The sequence below is a fragment of the Bufo bufo genome, chromosome 3 (assembly GCF_905171765.1).
Source record: "Bufo bufo chromosome 3, aBufBuf1.1, whole genome shotgun sequence".
Classification (NCBI taxonomy): domain Eukaryota; kingdom Metazoa; phylum Chordata; class Amphibia; order Anura; family Bufonidae; genus Bufo; species Bufo bufo.
This window is the reverse complement of record NC_053391.1, coordinates 460812918-460829741: the sequence shown is the minus strand read 5'-3', so window position 1 is coordinate 460829741 and position 16824 is coordinate 460812918. Positions and strand designations below refer to the sequence as shown.

Here is a 16824-nt window from a genome sequence, read left to right as displayed (position 1 = left end):
GGTGACCTCCTATACACACTCAACCGCCTCAAATGGAAAGAAAAGAAACCAAAAAAACGTGCCATCCCCTCTGTAATTCCTCCTGGAAAAGTACAAATAAATTGACAACTGGGAGTTACCATTCCCTCATCAGTAGCTGGTTTAAAGGATAACTGTCACATTTAGACCCTAATTTCAATTTTCATATATGTAGCTACTAATAACATGATATTCCAGAATCAGTTACTATTAGACTGACTTACCCCATATTTAATAAGATTCAGCTCTTAGCAACCAGTCTGCATAAAACTGCAATTTCACTATTCAGTTAAGATGGCCGCTACTGCCCTCACCCTGAGGCTTATCCCGCCTGCCCTCCCTAGCCAGTAACAATAGCCCCCTAAAAGTGTCAGTAACCAGAGCCCTCCTCCCTAAAGGATTAATCTCCTGCAGCACAAAGAGGTCCTCTTACCACATGTTGCTTTCATTTATACACTGAGCAGATGGCAGATCTCCCTTCCCTGGTCTGCGCTGCTTCAACCCTGCATTCTCCAGCTCTGCTGAGTGAGGGAGCGTCTGCCAAGCGTGGGGACAGGGAGAAGTGCACACAGCCCAGGCACTGTTATCAGCTGCTGGGGAGGACCTAGCTTTAATCATTTACTTACAGTCCCTGGCTGTCAGTAATGTGACCCTGCCTAGCAACCCTATTTTAAAAGGAACCTGTCACCAGGATTTTGTGCATAGAGCTGGGGACATGGGCTGCTAGATGGCCGCTAGCACATCTGCAATACTCAGTCCCCATAGCTCTGTGTGCTTTTATTGTGTTAAAAAACTGTTTTGATCCATATGCAAATGAACCTGATATGAACGAGCTAGCGCATGCGCAGTGTCGGCATCATGTTCATTCCCTGTGCTGGCATCAGCACAGGGAACGAACTACGCATGCGCTAGCTCGCGCATCGCGAGATTTCGGCGCTCCAGCTCTGTGACGTCAGCCAGCAAGGAGGAGATTCGGAGGACGCGGGGCGGTGCTGGGCTCCTTTCCGCTGGACTCATCTCCGGACACAGGACTCATATCAGGTTCATTTGCATATGGATCAAAACGTTTTTTTAACACAATAAAAGCACAGAGAGCTATGGGGACTGGGTATTGCAGATGTGCTAGCGGCCATCTAGCAGCCCATGTCCCCAGCTCTATGCACAAAATCCTGGTGACAGGTTCCCTTTAAGCACAGGTAAAAGTAGGCAGTACAGGGAACAAAAATGTGGAATTAAGGGGTAATTGAATACACAGTGAAAAGTTGAAATAGGGCCACCAAGGTGATATTAATCACCACAATCCAATATTAAAAAACAAAAACAAAAAAAACACGACAGTTATACTTTAATCATTATTGAACAGAGTAAGGACATGCTGTGCTGACGGGTTCGCATTCGCGTTATGCAATTCCGTTATAACAGAATATAACAGACTTTTTAGGACAGAATTCAAAAATGGAAGGCTTTAAGAGGCATGCCGTTTTTCTCCGTCATAATACAGGACAGGGCTATTTTTTCCATCATTTCTTTTCCAACGGAAAGAAACAGAACCATTATGTGTCCCCATAGACCTGTATTAAGACGGAGCAAAATGGAATCCCTCTTAAAAGGTTTCTGTCACCAGAATTAACCCTATTAAACTCGCTGACATTAGCGATGTGCTAATGTCAGCTGAACCTAACTATCCTATTCCTACTTTTATCTATGCCCCCGTTAGTCCAGAAATCTAACTTTTATAACATGCTAATTAGCCTCTAGGAGCGGGGGGCGCGTTGTTCCTGCTCCTAGAAGCTCCGTTCTCCCACATCTGGACGCGCCCCGCTGTGCTTGATTGACAGGGCCTTGGTCTCCTCCTGCCGGCCGTGTCTGCCATGTATCTCGCGCCTGCGCCGTCCTATTAAGTGTTCGGCGCAGTGAGTGAAGGACGAGTGTCCTTCACTCACTGTGCTGAATACAAAACAGCGAGATACTTGTCAGCTAGTTTAACAGGGTTAATTCTGATGACAGAAACCCTTTCATGGCTTCCATTTAGCATTCCATCCTAAAATTCCGTTATTACTGAAAGTATAACGGAATTCTGTAAAGCCAGTGCGAACCCGCCCTAAGTTGTCAGTGCATTCAAACATTTACAGGAGGGATGACAGAGGAACAGCACAACACAAATTTCTAAGAAACGATGCTTCAGAACTGTGACTTTACAGGGAATAAAAGCATTTACTAACATAGTATGCCGCTGTATACAGCAAAAAACTAAAACCTCATGGAAACCGGACCGATCCATTATAAGGGAGAGTTCACATCACCGTTATTGTTACGTTCTTCTGATCCATCAGAAGAACAGAAAAATAAAGAAAAAACTGGATCCTAAAAAAAATGTAAAAAATTTAATGGATAGATCAGAAGACCAGAACATTAATGGTGATGTGAACTCTCCCTAAGGGGTGGTGTCACACACAGCCAGAAGTAGAAGTCCTTCCTTTATATTTCTCAATCCCTTAAAACCACTTCTGGTGTGGGTCAAAAAACTGCCACAAGAACCCGTGTGTGACACCAGCCTTAGAGGGTCACTGCAATCTCTACACAATTTCATGTACTAGAGAATAGTGTAACTAGAAAATTTATAACGCATTTCATTTGAAAAATATACCTGCATCCACCTGAAAAATAAAGGCATGGCCACTAGGGGTCTCACTTCCAGCTAATTTGCAGTCCACTGCCTGTGGTCAGAAAAGATCTGTCCCTGATGACAGAGATTGGGGGGGGGGGGGGGGGGGGGGGGGTCCAGAGCTATCTGAGCTCCTGAGCCTGATAAAACAACTGCTTCTACACTGCTTCTGAACATCACAGGAGCCTCCTGTGTCTAAGTGATTTATCCCTCTGTCTGTGAGTTCTGGAGCTGAAAACATAGTGGAAAGTAAGGTAAAAGGTGTTACAACAATACAGTGCTTCCATAGAAGGGAGATAATCCCTGCTTCTGAGTGAAATGCATCTAGCTGTACGGCTGAAACAGAAAATAATATGACTGGATCATTAAGGACGCCCAAACATAACTGTTCCTTCACAGATCTGATTGTACAAAGAAGCACAGCCAACGTGCAAACTTTTTTTGAAAACAGGTACTTTTTAAATGCCCCTACACATGGGTAAGGAGAGCTCCCGACTCTCCCCCAATACATGATGTCAAAGGGGAGAAGGATTGGGCAAAGTGAACACTTTTGCTCAAGCCTTTTGTTCTCCTCTCTCCTCATTGACAACACATTAATGCTCGGCTTAATCGTATGTGTATATGTATGGGAATTCAGGAGAAAGCTGTTGGCTGAATGACTGTTCAGATTACAGCTAAGGCCTCTTTCACACTTGCGTTGTCCGGATCCGTCGTGTACTCCATTTGCCGGAGGTGCCCGCCGGATCCGTAACACCGCAAGTGAACTGAAAGCATTTGAAGACGGATCCGTCTTCAAAATGCGTTCAGTGTTACTATGGCAACCAGGACGCTATTAAAGTCCTGGTTGCTGTAGTAGTAGTGGGGAGCGGGGGAGCGATATACTTACAGTCCGTGCGGCTCCCGGGGCGCTCCAGAATGACGTCAGGACGCCCCATGCGCATGGATGACGTGATCCATGCGATCACATCACCCATGCGCGTGGGGCGCCCTGGGGTCACTCTGAAGCGCCCCCGGGAGCCGCACGGACGGTAAGTATACTGCTCCCCACTACACTTTACCATGGCAAACAGGACTTTAGCGTCCTGGCATGCAATGGGACCAATCAGAAAAAGCTAAATGTCCGATCGGGTAATGCGCCGAAACGACGTTTAGCTTAAGGCCGGATCCGGATTAATGCATTTCAATGGGCATTAATTCCGGATCCGGCCTTGCGGCAAGTGTTCAGGATTTGTGACCGAAGCAAAAAGCGCAGCATACTGCAGTATTTTCTCCGGCCAAAAAACGTTCCGGTCCTGAACTGATGACATCCTGATGCATCCTGAACGGATTTCTCTCCATTCAGAATGCATGGGGATAATCCTGATCAGGATTCTTCCGGCATAGAGCCCCGACGACGGAACTCTATGCCGGAACAAAACAACGCAAGTGTGAAAGAGCCCTAAGGGGTTGTCAGATTTCAGGAAAATGGAACACAGAGGACCCACCTGCAATAAAGAAGTTATCATTACTTACCTGGCAGACCCTGCGCCACCAATTTGGTTCTCCCGGGCAGGTTCCGTTTATTAAGCTGCCAAGGTGACCAGTGATCGCTGCAGCCAATCACTGGCCTCCGTGGTGCACCAAAGAGGCCTGTCATTGGCTGTGCTGTTACATGCTGATGACGTGAAGTCACAGCTACAGCTGGGGAAGCAGATCCTGGCTGGGAGAACTGAAACAGTGGTGCTGGATCTGCCAGCTAAGTAATGAGCAGTTCTTTATTGCAGGTGGATGCCCTGTGTTGTCCAGTTTCCTTTTTTGAAACTGAACAACCCCTTTAAGGCCCCATACACATTAGGCTATTGCCGGTCGAACCTGTCATTTTCAGAAGGACTGGCTGAAAACCTAATGTGTATGGGGAGCTTTTTTTTTTCCATGTTTTTTTCCCATCTCACCATTGACAACACATACACAATTGGCCCAACCGAGTGAGTATGTGGGAATTGGGAGAGAGCTATTAAAAGTGTATGGGCACCATAGGCATCTTCACTCTGTAAAATACTGCTCAACAGTGGACATACACATTAAAGGGGCACCCTACTGTCAGAATAGGAGTCCCATGACACTATAGCTGTAGGGGCCACAGAGAAGGAGGCAGCTGGCCACTCTCCACTATAGGAGTTGCCCAAACTGCCAAATGTCTTTTTTCCCCACTTTTTAGTATTTTTTTTTTTTTTTAGATGACAAATGACATTTTCCTAGGAATTGCTATCACTTATCGATGGTATGACTGTCAGGATCCACACTATTCCTCAGAATTAAAGGGTTCTCCTGGATTTTCATATTGATAGCCTATCCTCAGGACAGGTCATCAATATAAGATCAGCATGGTTCGGACTCCAGGCACCCCTGGCGATCAGCTGTTTGGCAAGCGCCACAGTTGTCTCACAGCGCCGATCATTGTATAGCGGCTCTGCTTGGCATTGCAGCTCAGCCCCATTCACTTGAATGGGACTGAGCTGCACCTAAACCATGTGACCGATGAGCGTGACCTCACATGGCCTAGGAAGGGTGCCACAGTCTCTTCATACAGATGGGGGTGTCAGGAGTTGGACCCCTACCGATTTGATATTGATGACCTCTCCTGAGGATAGGCCATTAGAATCCTGGAAAACCCCTTTAAGGGATTCTTTCTCAAAATCATCAAGGGTCCAAGAAGTGAAACCCAAAAGATGTGTACACTTCTAAATGCACGTTAACCCACTATAGAAAGAGTGGTTTGTAGTGTAATGTCCTCCTTCTACAAACACTATTACTTATCACGAAGCAGTAATAGTACAGCCTGAAATCGCCCGCTCAGCATGAGCACAGCACATTTCCCAGCTACTCACACATCACGCTGCTGCCCAGAAGACAAACAGATTCTGTCAGCAATCTCCTGTGAATAAAACCGCTATACCCATGTCAGGCACTCCCGGGATCCTAGTACTGACGCCAGACCACTTAATGGGAAGCAGCAATGCCTTCATCAATATTCATATTTCACGGAGATTGCCCACCACCTCTCTGGGCTCCTCTTGATGCCTCATCTGTTCAGCCATGAAAGACTGCTATTGTATGCACGGTCAGCAGGAGCAGGACCAGGGGCCAAACGCATACGGGAAAAGTCTTTGCAAATCACAAACTCCACAGCCAACAATTTATTGCGCCTGTGACTGTTAGGCTGGGTTCACACCACCGTTTAGTTGTCCGTTCTTCTGATCCGTCAGAAAAAGAGGAAAAGAAAAACGGACAGGTTATTTTGAGCATCAGTTATTTTTGAATGGAGAACAAGTCCTGCATGCAATAATGCAAAAAAACGGATATTTGATGGAAATGACAAACTGATCGATAACTGATGCTCAAAGTAACAGATCCGTTTTTTTCCAAATTTTTCTGTTCTTCAGAAGAACGGAAAGCAAACGGTGATGTGAACTTGGCCTTAGAAAAAAGCATCAGGCTTGTCCATGAAGCAGAGATTTGAGGACAATTCCCACCTCAAACACTGATGGCATAACCACTTAATAGGCCATAAACATCTGGAACTAGCACCCATCTCTAGAATGTGCCCAACCTACCCCCCAACCACTCATTCCTATCCATCTGGCCTGAATGTGGCAGCCAGGGGAGAACAGAGATACAGGAATAGCAGAGCTGGCTCCGTTTCCACATCTCACAAGTTACAGGAACAGCGTGCTATGCCGATATTACACACACACTGGACCTCCGACTGTCTCTATTGCCCATAGCAACCATCACTGATGGTACACTGTTTGATGCTGTCAGTAATTAGGGCTGAATCCTCATACAGACCTAATAGTGACTGGAGAGATCATTAAAGGGGGTCTCCGCTTTTCTTATAGTCATGAGCTATCCTCAGGCTAGCTGGGTCATCAATATCAGACTGGCAGGGGGCTGACTCCCGGCGCCAATCAGCTGTATGTAGAGAAGGCAGCGGTCATTCGACCTTCACTGTTTACGCCATCGACATTGCAGCGGTGAGCAGTGTAATTACAGCCCCTCCATACCATTCACTTCAATGGGACGGCTCTGGCTCCAAGTGAATAGGAGGGAAGAGAATGGTACGGTCAATAGCAACCACGGCATCTAAGCAGACAGGTGAAGGGGGTTACCTGTGACTCCTGCTTGGACCCCTCATAATACAAGTGGTATTTGTTTTTCTAGCAAAACAAGCCCCCGATGAAACTGCTAAATAGCACATGGGTGCAGAATATCCTGCACCCATGTGATATGCCAGGCTTCAGTGGCGCGAGCAGAAGCAGAGAAGAATACGTACACCACATACATGGCTACTGTGTACAATATGAGCTGCAGTGAAGAGCGCTTCAGGAAGGCTGGAACATCGGGGGCCTGTTTTGCTAAAAAAAAATAAAGCTAAAAAAAGCTACAAAAATTATTATTCGGGTATTTGTTTAAAAGATTAATGGAAGGTTTAGGCACACTTTACATAATCCCTGGGTACTGGGAGCGATACAAAGAAACTAAACTGAAGAAGTGGTTAGAACTTCCTCCACGGGCCCCGGGTACTGGACACCTAGAGGGAGGTTTAGCAAGCATCTGTGCAATCCTTTCACTTTCACAAGCATCTGGAACCTGGTTGCTGTGGGCAACTAAGCTAGTTCTCTGTTGTACCGGTTTTGATAAATCTCCCCCCAGATTTCAGTGACATCCACTATAGTGATTTGTATGGTTGACGGATTTGTCCACTTTCAATCACTTTTTCCTCTACTTTCTAATGTTTTTTCCTCCTTCTCATCCTCATTTCATGTAATCCTCCTTTATCTAGGACGGTTGGTGCTGCTGTTTAAGGGGTGAGGGGCTGCCTTTTTTTTATTGTTCTTTATTCTGTTCTAAAGATAAAAAAATGGAAACATTTTATATATAAAAAAAAACTGACAGAAAAATAAAAACTTATGGCTATTGAAAGGCTGCAAGAAAAATGGATCAAAGATAGCTTTTTTTTAGGACGTTTATCCCTGCCTGATTTTTCCATCAATGCATCCGTAAAAAATACTTTTTTGCGTGACGAGCTGTATTTTTATTTTTTTAATGGTACCGTTTTGGAGTACATAAAATATTTTTTGGGAGGGGGAATGAAAAAAAGCTTACTGCAATTATGCAAATTGTTGGACTTTGCTTTTTCAGTGGTTCTCAATATGCGGTAAACGTGCCCCAAGGGGCACACGGGACTCATTGCCTTTGATGATGAACGGTTTTGCCATCCTCTGCACGGTGATGCAGTTATATAAGTTTTAGACCTAGAGCCTGTAGCCTAATAGAGGCTGGCACAGGCGGCATGAAATAATCATCAGCTCAGGACACAGAACGGAAGAGGGCTGACATTATGGGGGCTTTATTACTACTGGGGGCACTATAGGCAGGCACTGTTACTTCTGGGGCATACTATGTGGGCTTTATCACTACTAGGGGGGGCACTATAGTGGGAGTCATTTTTTAGGGGGCACTTTAGGGGCATTGGTACTACTGGGGCACACTAATACTACAGTGGGAATTACAGTGGTCGTTATAACTACTTAAGGGCACTGATGCATTTTTTTTTTTTACTACTGGGGCACTATAGGCAGGCATTATTAGGACTAGGGGCATTATGATGAGTACTGCTATTACTGGGGAAATGACTACTACTGAGGGGCATTATGGTGGGCTTTATTACTATTTGAGGGCACTATTACTACTAAGGGCACTTTGGGAGAGAATTATTAGTATTGGTGGGACTCTTGGGAGCACTATTACTGTGGGGGCACCCAGGCACAGTATCATATTTCCATAATTATTTTGGGGGGACACTTTACTATTACTGTCAGGAGCACTATTTGCAATTATTTCTGAGGGCAGTGTGTGTCAATTACTGAAGGAGCCACTGCCTGTATAATACTAGTATTGGGAGCACAGAATTGGGGCTGGCAGGATGGGGTGTTCAGAAGGTGGGAGGATGATGGAAAAGTAGGAATCTAAGATGATAATGCAACAAACTCTGCAGAGATGAGGCTGAAAGAAGTCATCATGGCTGTCTAGTCCAAATGGAGTAGATGATTAAAGAGAAAGTCTACATCAGAGGAGACATCACCGGATGTAAGAGGTATGTGGTGCTGTATTTTCCTGTATGTTTGGTAGTGCAGAATGTAATTTAAAAAGTAATAGTCATCCATCATGGGTCCTAATGCGGTCTGTCATTTTGTCAGGAATATTAAAAAGGTTTTCCCATATCAGACAATGGGGGCATATTGCTAGGATATGGCTCCAATGTCTGATAGGTGCTGGACCCACACCTACAACGAGAATGAAGCGGGGAGCGCTGTGGCTCGAGGACCCTGGATTTCCCGGGGTCTATCCACCACCAAGTGCTGCTCCCATGGAAGTGAATGGGAGCGCACCGCGCATGCGCGGCCCATGCTCCTATCCATTACTATTGGGCAGACGGCAATAGCTGAGCCAGCGCTCTATTTTCAGCAGCCCCATAGAAATGAATGGAGGGCGGCTGAGCATGCGCAGTGCGCCCTCCGTTCATTTCCCGGCTCCGTTCTCATTGTAGCTGCGGGTCCCAGAGGTGGGACCCGCACCTATCAGACAATGGGGGCATATCCTAGCGATATGCCCCCATTGTCTGAGATGGGAAAACCCCTTTAAGGAACTTTTGACAAAAGCTTAGAACAGCCTGTGACAGCAGCAGAGAATAGCCTTATTTTATTAACATCTTTAGGGGTACTCTCTTCGAACTTCTTGTCACTGTGGGGTACTTGACATGAAAAGGTTAAGAGCCACTGGTATACATGACATGTAGGTTTATTCTGGTTGACACAATTGAGACACCAACTTTTTAATATTTCCTTGCATGAGCCCTCACACTGCTCAGTAGATGAGAAGATAAAGTTATGGTGTCAAAATGGCGATTCAAAGAAATTAATTTTTTAAAGATTTAATTTTTTTCAAAAGTAGCAAAATATAAATGGTATAAAAATGTATCGCTGTAATTGCATTGACCTGCAGGATTAGGCTATCATGTAATTTTTAGTGCACAGTCAATGCGGTAAACACAACCCCCAAAAAACCAACCATGGAGGAATTGCATTCCCCCACCCCCCGTTTTCCAGAACAAGCTATGGTAACCTAAATGGTGCCAGTAAAAAAATACAAATTGTTCCGCAAAAAATAAGCCCTCAAGTGAACAGAAAATATAAAAAAATTGGAGATCTTGGAAGGTGGGGTTAAAAAATGGCAAATTAACCACCTCAGCCCCCTGTGCTTAAACATCCTGAAAGACCAGGCCACTTTTTACACTTCTGACCTACACTACTTTCACCGTTTATTGCTCGGTCATGCAACTTACCACCCAAATGAATTTTACCTCCTTTTCTTCTCACTAATAGAGCTTTCATTTGGTGGTATTTCATTGCTGCTGACATTTTTACTTTTTTTGTTATTAATCGAAATTTAACGATTTTTTTTGCAAAAAAATGGCATTTTTCACTTTCAGTTGTAAAATTTTGCAAAAAAAACGACATCCATATAGAAATTTTGCTCTAAATTTATAGTTCTACATGTCTTTGATAAAAAAAAAATGTTTGGGTAAAAAAAAAATGGTTTGGGTAAAAGTTATAGCGTTTACAAACTATGGTACAAAAATGTGAATTTCCGCTTTTTGAAGCAGCTCTGACTTTCTGAGCACCTGTCATGTTTCCTGAGGTTCTACAATGCCCAGACAGTACAAACACCCCACAAATGACCCCATTTCTGAAAGTACACACCCTAAGGTATTCGCTGATGGGCATAGTGAGTTCATAGAACTTTTTATTTTTTGTCACAAGTTAGCGGAAAATGATGATTTTTTTTTTTTTTTTTTTTTTCTTACAAAGTCTCATATTCCACTAACTTGTGACAAAAAATAAAAAGTTCTATGAACTCACTATGCCCATCAGCGAATACCTTGGGGTCTCTTCTTTCCAAAATGGGGTCACTTGTGGGGTAGTTATACTGCCCTGGCATTCTAGGGGCCCAAATGTGTGGTAAGGAGTTTGAAATCAAATTCTGTAAAAAATGACCTGTGAAATCCGAAAGGTGCTCTTTGGAATATGGGCCCCTTTGCCCACCTAGGCTGCAAAAAAGTGTCACACATCTGGTATCTCCGTACTCAGGAGAAGGTGAGGAATGTGTTTTGGGGTGTCATTTTATATATACCCATGCTGGGTGAGAGAAATATCTTGGCAAAAGACAACTTTTCCCATTTTTTTATACAAAGTTGTCATTTGACCAAGATATTTATCTCACCCAGCATGGGTATATGTAAAAAGACACCCCAAAACACATTCCTCAACTTCTCCTGAGTACGGGGATACCAGATGTGTGACACTTTTTTGCAGCCTAGGTGGGCAAAGGGGCCCATATTCCAAAGAGCACCTTTCGGATTTCACAGGTCATTTTTTACAGAATTTGATTTCAAACTCCTTACCACACATTTGGGCCCCTAGAATGCCAGGGCAGTATAACTACCCCACAAGTGACCCCATTTTGGAAAGAAGACACCCCAAGGTATTCCGTGAGGGGCATGGCGAGTTCCTAGAATTTTTTATTTTTTGTCACAAGTTAGTGGAAAATGATGATTTTTTTATTTTTTTTTATTTTTCATACAAAGTCTCATATTCCACAAACTTGTGACAAAAAATAAAAACTTCCATGAACTCACTATGCCCATCAGCGAATACCTTGGGGTCTCTTCTTTCCAAAATGGGGTCACTTGTGGGGTAGTTATACTGCCCTGGCATTCTAGGGGCCCAAATGTGTGGTAAGTAGGTAAATGACGAGTGAAATCCGAAAGGTGCTCTTTGGAATGTGGGCCCCTTTGCCCACCTAGGCTGCAAAAAAGTGTCACACATCTGGTATCTCTGTATTCAGGAGAAGTTGGGGAATGTGTTTTGGGGTGTCATTTTACATATACCCATGCTGGGTGAGAGAAATATCTTGGTCAAATGACAACTTTGTATAAAAAAATGGGAAAAGTTGTCTTTTGCCAAGATATTTCTCTCACCCAGCATGGGTATATGTAAAATGACACCCCAAAACACATTCCCCAACTTCTCCCGATTACGGAGATACCAGATGTGTGACACTTTTTTGCAGCCGAGGTGGGCAAAGGGGCCCATATTCAAAAGAGCACCTTTCGGATTTCACAGGTCATTTTTTACAGAATTTGATTTCAAACTCCTTACCACACATTTGGGCCCCTAGAATGCCAGGGCAGTATAACTACCCCACAAGTGACCCCATTTTGGAAAGAAGAGACCCCAAGGTATTCGCTGATGGGCATAGTGAGTTCATGGAAGTTTTTATTTTTTGTCACAAGTTAGTGGAATGAGACTTTGTATGAAAAAAAAAAAAAAAATAAGCATTTTCCACTAACTTGTGACAAAAAATAAAAAATTCTAGGAACTCGCCATGCCCCTCACGGAATACCTTGGGGTGTCTTCTTTCCAAAATGGGGTCACTTGTGGGGTAGTTATACTGCCCTGGCATTTTCCAGGGGCCCTAATGTGTGGTAAGTAGGTAAATGACCTGTGAAATCCTAAAGGTGCTCTTTGGAATATGGGCCCCTTTGCCCACCTAGGCTGCAAAAAAGTGTCACACATGTGGTATCGCCGTATTCAGGAGAAGTTGGGGAATGTGTTTTGGGGTGTCATTTTACATATACCCATGCTGGGTGAGAGAAATATCTTGGCAAAAGACAACTTTTCCCATTTTTTTATACAAAGTTGGCATTTGACCAAGATATTTCTCTCACCCAGCATGGGTATATGTAAAATGACACCCCAAAACACATTCCCCAACTTCTCCTGAGTACGGCGATACCAGATGTGTGACACTTTTTTGCAGCCTAGATGCGCAAAGGTGCCCAAATTCCTTTTAGGAGGGCATTTTTAGACATTTGGATACCAGACTTCTTCTCACGCTTTGGGGCCCCTAGAATGCCAGGGCAGTATAAATACCCCACATGTGACCCCATTTTGGAAAGAAGACACCCCAAGGTATTCAATGAGGGGCATGGCGAGTTCATAGAAATTTTTTTTTTTTGGCACAAGTTAGCGGAAATTGATATTTTTAATTTTTTTCTCACAAAGTCTCCCGTTCCGCTAACTTGGGACAAAAATTTCAATCTTTCATGGACTCAATATGCCCCTCACGGAATACCTGGGGGTGTCTTCTTTCCGAAATGGGGTCACATGTGGGGTATTTATACTGCCCTGGCATTCTAGGGGCCCTAAAGCGTGTGAAGAAGTCTGGAACATAAATGTCTAAAAAATTTTACGCATTTGGATTCCGTGAGGGGTATGGTGAGTTCATGTGAGATTTTATTTTTTGACACAAGTTAGTGGAATATGAGACTTTGTAAGAAAAAAAAAAAATAATTCCGCTAACTTGGGCCAAAAAAATATCTGAATGGAGCCTTACAGAGGGGTGATCAATGACAGGGGGGTGATCAATGACAGGGGGGTGATCAATGACAGGGGGGTGATCAGGGAGTCTATATGGGGTGATAACCACAGTCATTGATCACGCCCGTGTAAGGCTTCATTCAGACGTCCGGATGCGTTTTGCGGATCCGATCCATCTATCAGTGCATCCGTAAAAATCATGCGGACATCTGAATGGAGCTTTACAGGGGGGTAATCAATGACAGGGGGGTAATCAATGACAGGGGGGTAATCAATGACAGGGGGGTGATCAGGGAGTCTATATGGGGTGATCACCACAGTCATTGATCATGCCCCTGTAAGGCTTCATTCAGACGTCCGGATGCGTTTTGCGGATCCGATCCATCTATCAGTGCATCCGTAAAAATCATGCGGACATCTGAATGGAGCTTTACAGGGGGGTAATCAATGACAGGGGGGTGATCACCACAGTCATTGATCATGCCCCTGTAAGGCTTCATTCAGACGACCGGATGCGTTTTGCGGATCCGATCCATGTATCAGTGCATCCGTAAAAATCATGCGGACATCTGAATGGAGCTTTACAGGGGGGTGATCAGGGAGTCTATATGGGGTGATCACCACAGTCATTGATCATGCCCCTGTAAGGCTTCATTCAGACGTCCGGATGCGTTTTGCGGATCCGATCCATCTATCAGTGCATCCGTAAAAATCATGCGGACATCTGAATGGAGCTTTACAGGGGGGTAATCAATGACAGGGGGGTAATCAATGACAGGGGGGTGATCACCACAGTCATTGATCATGCCCCTGTAAGGCTTCATTCAGACGACCGGATGCGTTTTGCGGATCCGATCCATGTATCAGTGCATCCGTAAAAATCATGCGGACATCTGAATGGAGCTTTACAGGGGGGTAATCAATGACAGGGGGGTAATCAATGACAGGGGGGTGATCAGGGAGTCTATATGGGGTGATCACCACAGTCATTGATCACGCCCCTGTAAGGCTTCATTCAGACGTCCGGATGCGTTTTGCGGATCCGATCCATCTATCAGTGGATCCGTAAAAATCATGCGGACGTCTGAATGGAGCTTTACAGGGGGTTGATCAATGACAGGGGGGTAATCAATGACAGGGGGGTGATCAGGGAGTCTATATGGGGTGATCAGGGGTGATTAGGGGTGATGAGGGGCTAATAAGGGGTTAATAAGTGACGGGGGGGGGGTGTAGTGTAGTGTAGTGGTGCTTGGTGCTACTTTACTGAGCTACCTGTGTCCTCTGGTGGTCGATCCAAACAAAGGGGACCACCAGAGGACCAGGTAGCAGGTATATTAGACGCTGTTATCAAAACAGCGTCTAATATACCTGTTAGGGGTTAAAAAAAACACATCTCCAGCCTGCCAGCGAACGATCGCCGCTGGCAGGCTGGAGATCAACTCTCTTACCTTCCGTTCCTGTGAGCGCGCGCGCCTGTGTGCGCGCGTTCACAGGAAGTCTCGCGTCTCGCGAGATGACGCGTATATGCGTGACTGTGCGCAGCGCTGCCACCTCCGGAACGCGATCCTGCGTTAGGCGGTCCGGAGGTGGTTAAAGGTGAATTCTGTATTTGCGCAATAGTTTGCAATTTTTTTAAACTTTGACACTTTTCTAAAGTGGCCATGAAAAGGTGGGGCTTAGATCTCCCAGATTTACTTTAACTTACACCAGAAACTGGCCTAAGTTATAGCTCAAGTCAACACTAGACCCTAGCTGGTACATGAATGAATGGAGAGGTGGAACGCATTTCCAACCAGCCACTCTGTCCAATTCATTGGGGCTCCACAGGGTACTGATGGCGGTCCCATTGGTAGGACCCCCACCAATCTGATTGTTAACCCTTTAACTACACTCTGCCCTTAAACCAGCATAAGCCACCCAGAGGGAATGAGGATACATAAACCTGGGCCCTCGAGCAGGATATCTACAAACAATAAATCTAATTTCTCATCTGGGATTTGAGAGACATGTGGAAGTGACGATGACACCACGAATACCAGGACCCCTCATTCATGTGACAGATTATATGTCACTCTTCAGTTTTGGCTCAGTGCATATCTTATATACTGTGAGGCAGTAACTGGAAAAGCGACTGGGATTTTTTTTAATCCCCAAGATTCTTCTCACATGTGTACTAGGCTCCAGGAAGTATACATCTGTCCCAGGGAAAGCTGGATGAGATATAAGGAATCCAAGAAAGCACAGTATCACTAGCAAAGAGTAGTTCTGCTTTTGTCATGTCCTGTTTTTGGGCCTGGATTTTTATGGATTGATGGGCGGGTTGTTAGTGGGGCCTATCATTCCCTTCCTGGCCAGTACAAGTTTTGCAACACAGTGAAGCTCATTACTGGGCTATTAAAGAGTTCTCCAGCAATAAGAACGTTTTATCTAAGGCTACTTTCACACGTGCGTTTTTTGCTTGATCAGGCAGGGATAAGCAAAAACGCTTCCGTTACTGATAATACAACCATCTGCATCGGTTATGAACGGATCCGGTTGTATTATCTTTAACATTGCCAAGACGGATCCGTCATGAACACAATTGAAAGGCAATGGGGGACAGATCCGTTTTCTGTCTGTGTGTTTTCTGTTTGTGTCAGAGAAAGCAGATCCGTCCCCATTGACTTTCATTGTGGGTCATGCTGGATCTGTTTTGCTCCGCATCCCATGACGGAAAGAAAACTGCAGCTTGCTGCGCCTTGCTCTCCGGTATGGGAACACAACCAAACGGAACGGAATGCATTTTGGAGAATTCCGTTCTGTTCAGTACCGTTTTGTCTCCATTGACAATGAATGTTTTTCTCCGGTATTGAGATCCTCTGCCGTATCTCAATACCGAAAAATTTAAACAAGTGTGAAAGTAGCCCAAGGCCTCTTGCACACGACCGTACGGCTTTTTCAGTATTTCGCAGAAAGGAACAGCTGGCCCCTGATAGAACAGTACTATCCTTGTCCGTTATGCGACATGTTCTATCTTTGAAGGGAACGGGAAAACGGAAGGTATACGGAGTTCCTTAAATTTTTTTGCAGATCTATTAAAATGAATGGTTCCGTATACGGAACGCAAAAAACGGAACATAAACAAACAAAAAAAAGTGTGCAAGAGGCCTAATGCAGAAGATTCATACTTACCTGCACCACGATGCTGGTCCATGCAGTGTTGACATTCAGCACTGCAGGGGCACATGTTTCGCTGTAGTCAATGACTGGTTTCAGCGGTAATCTGGCCACAAGCAGCACGTCACTGCTGGAGCCAGTTATTGGCTGCAGTGGAGCATGTGACCACGCACCACTGGATGTCAACACTGTGGAGACAGGAAGATTGACACAACAGGGGCAGCACGGAGGACTAAATATGAATCTTCTGTTTCAGGAGGCATGCTGCCGGCATTAGATAACATTTCCTTATTGCTAGAGAACGCCTTTAAAGAGGACCTTTTACTGGTCCTGACATTACTATACAAGTACCTGGCAGTGTAGGGCATATTGGTGAGATGTGAACTCGCTTATTTTTTCCATTCCACCGTTCTGATTTCCCGCCCTGTATCTAAATCCATACCATCGGTACAGGGAGAAGGAGACGGCAGCTATTCTCAGGGGGCATCTCCTTCTCCCTGGCTT

The 16824-nt window shown here is 44.9% G+C and overlaps 1 protein-coding gene across 4 annotated transcripts in view; it reads right to left on the bottom strand.

Annotated features, from left to right (window-relative positions):
* Positions 1-16824, bottom strand: part of DCUN1D2 (defective in cullin neddylation 1 domain containing 2) — a 39019-nt gene that overhangs the window by 19496 nt on the left and 2699 nt on the right. The window lies entirely within an intron of this gene.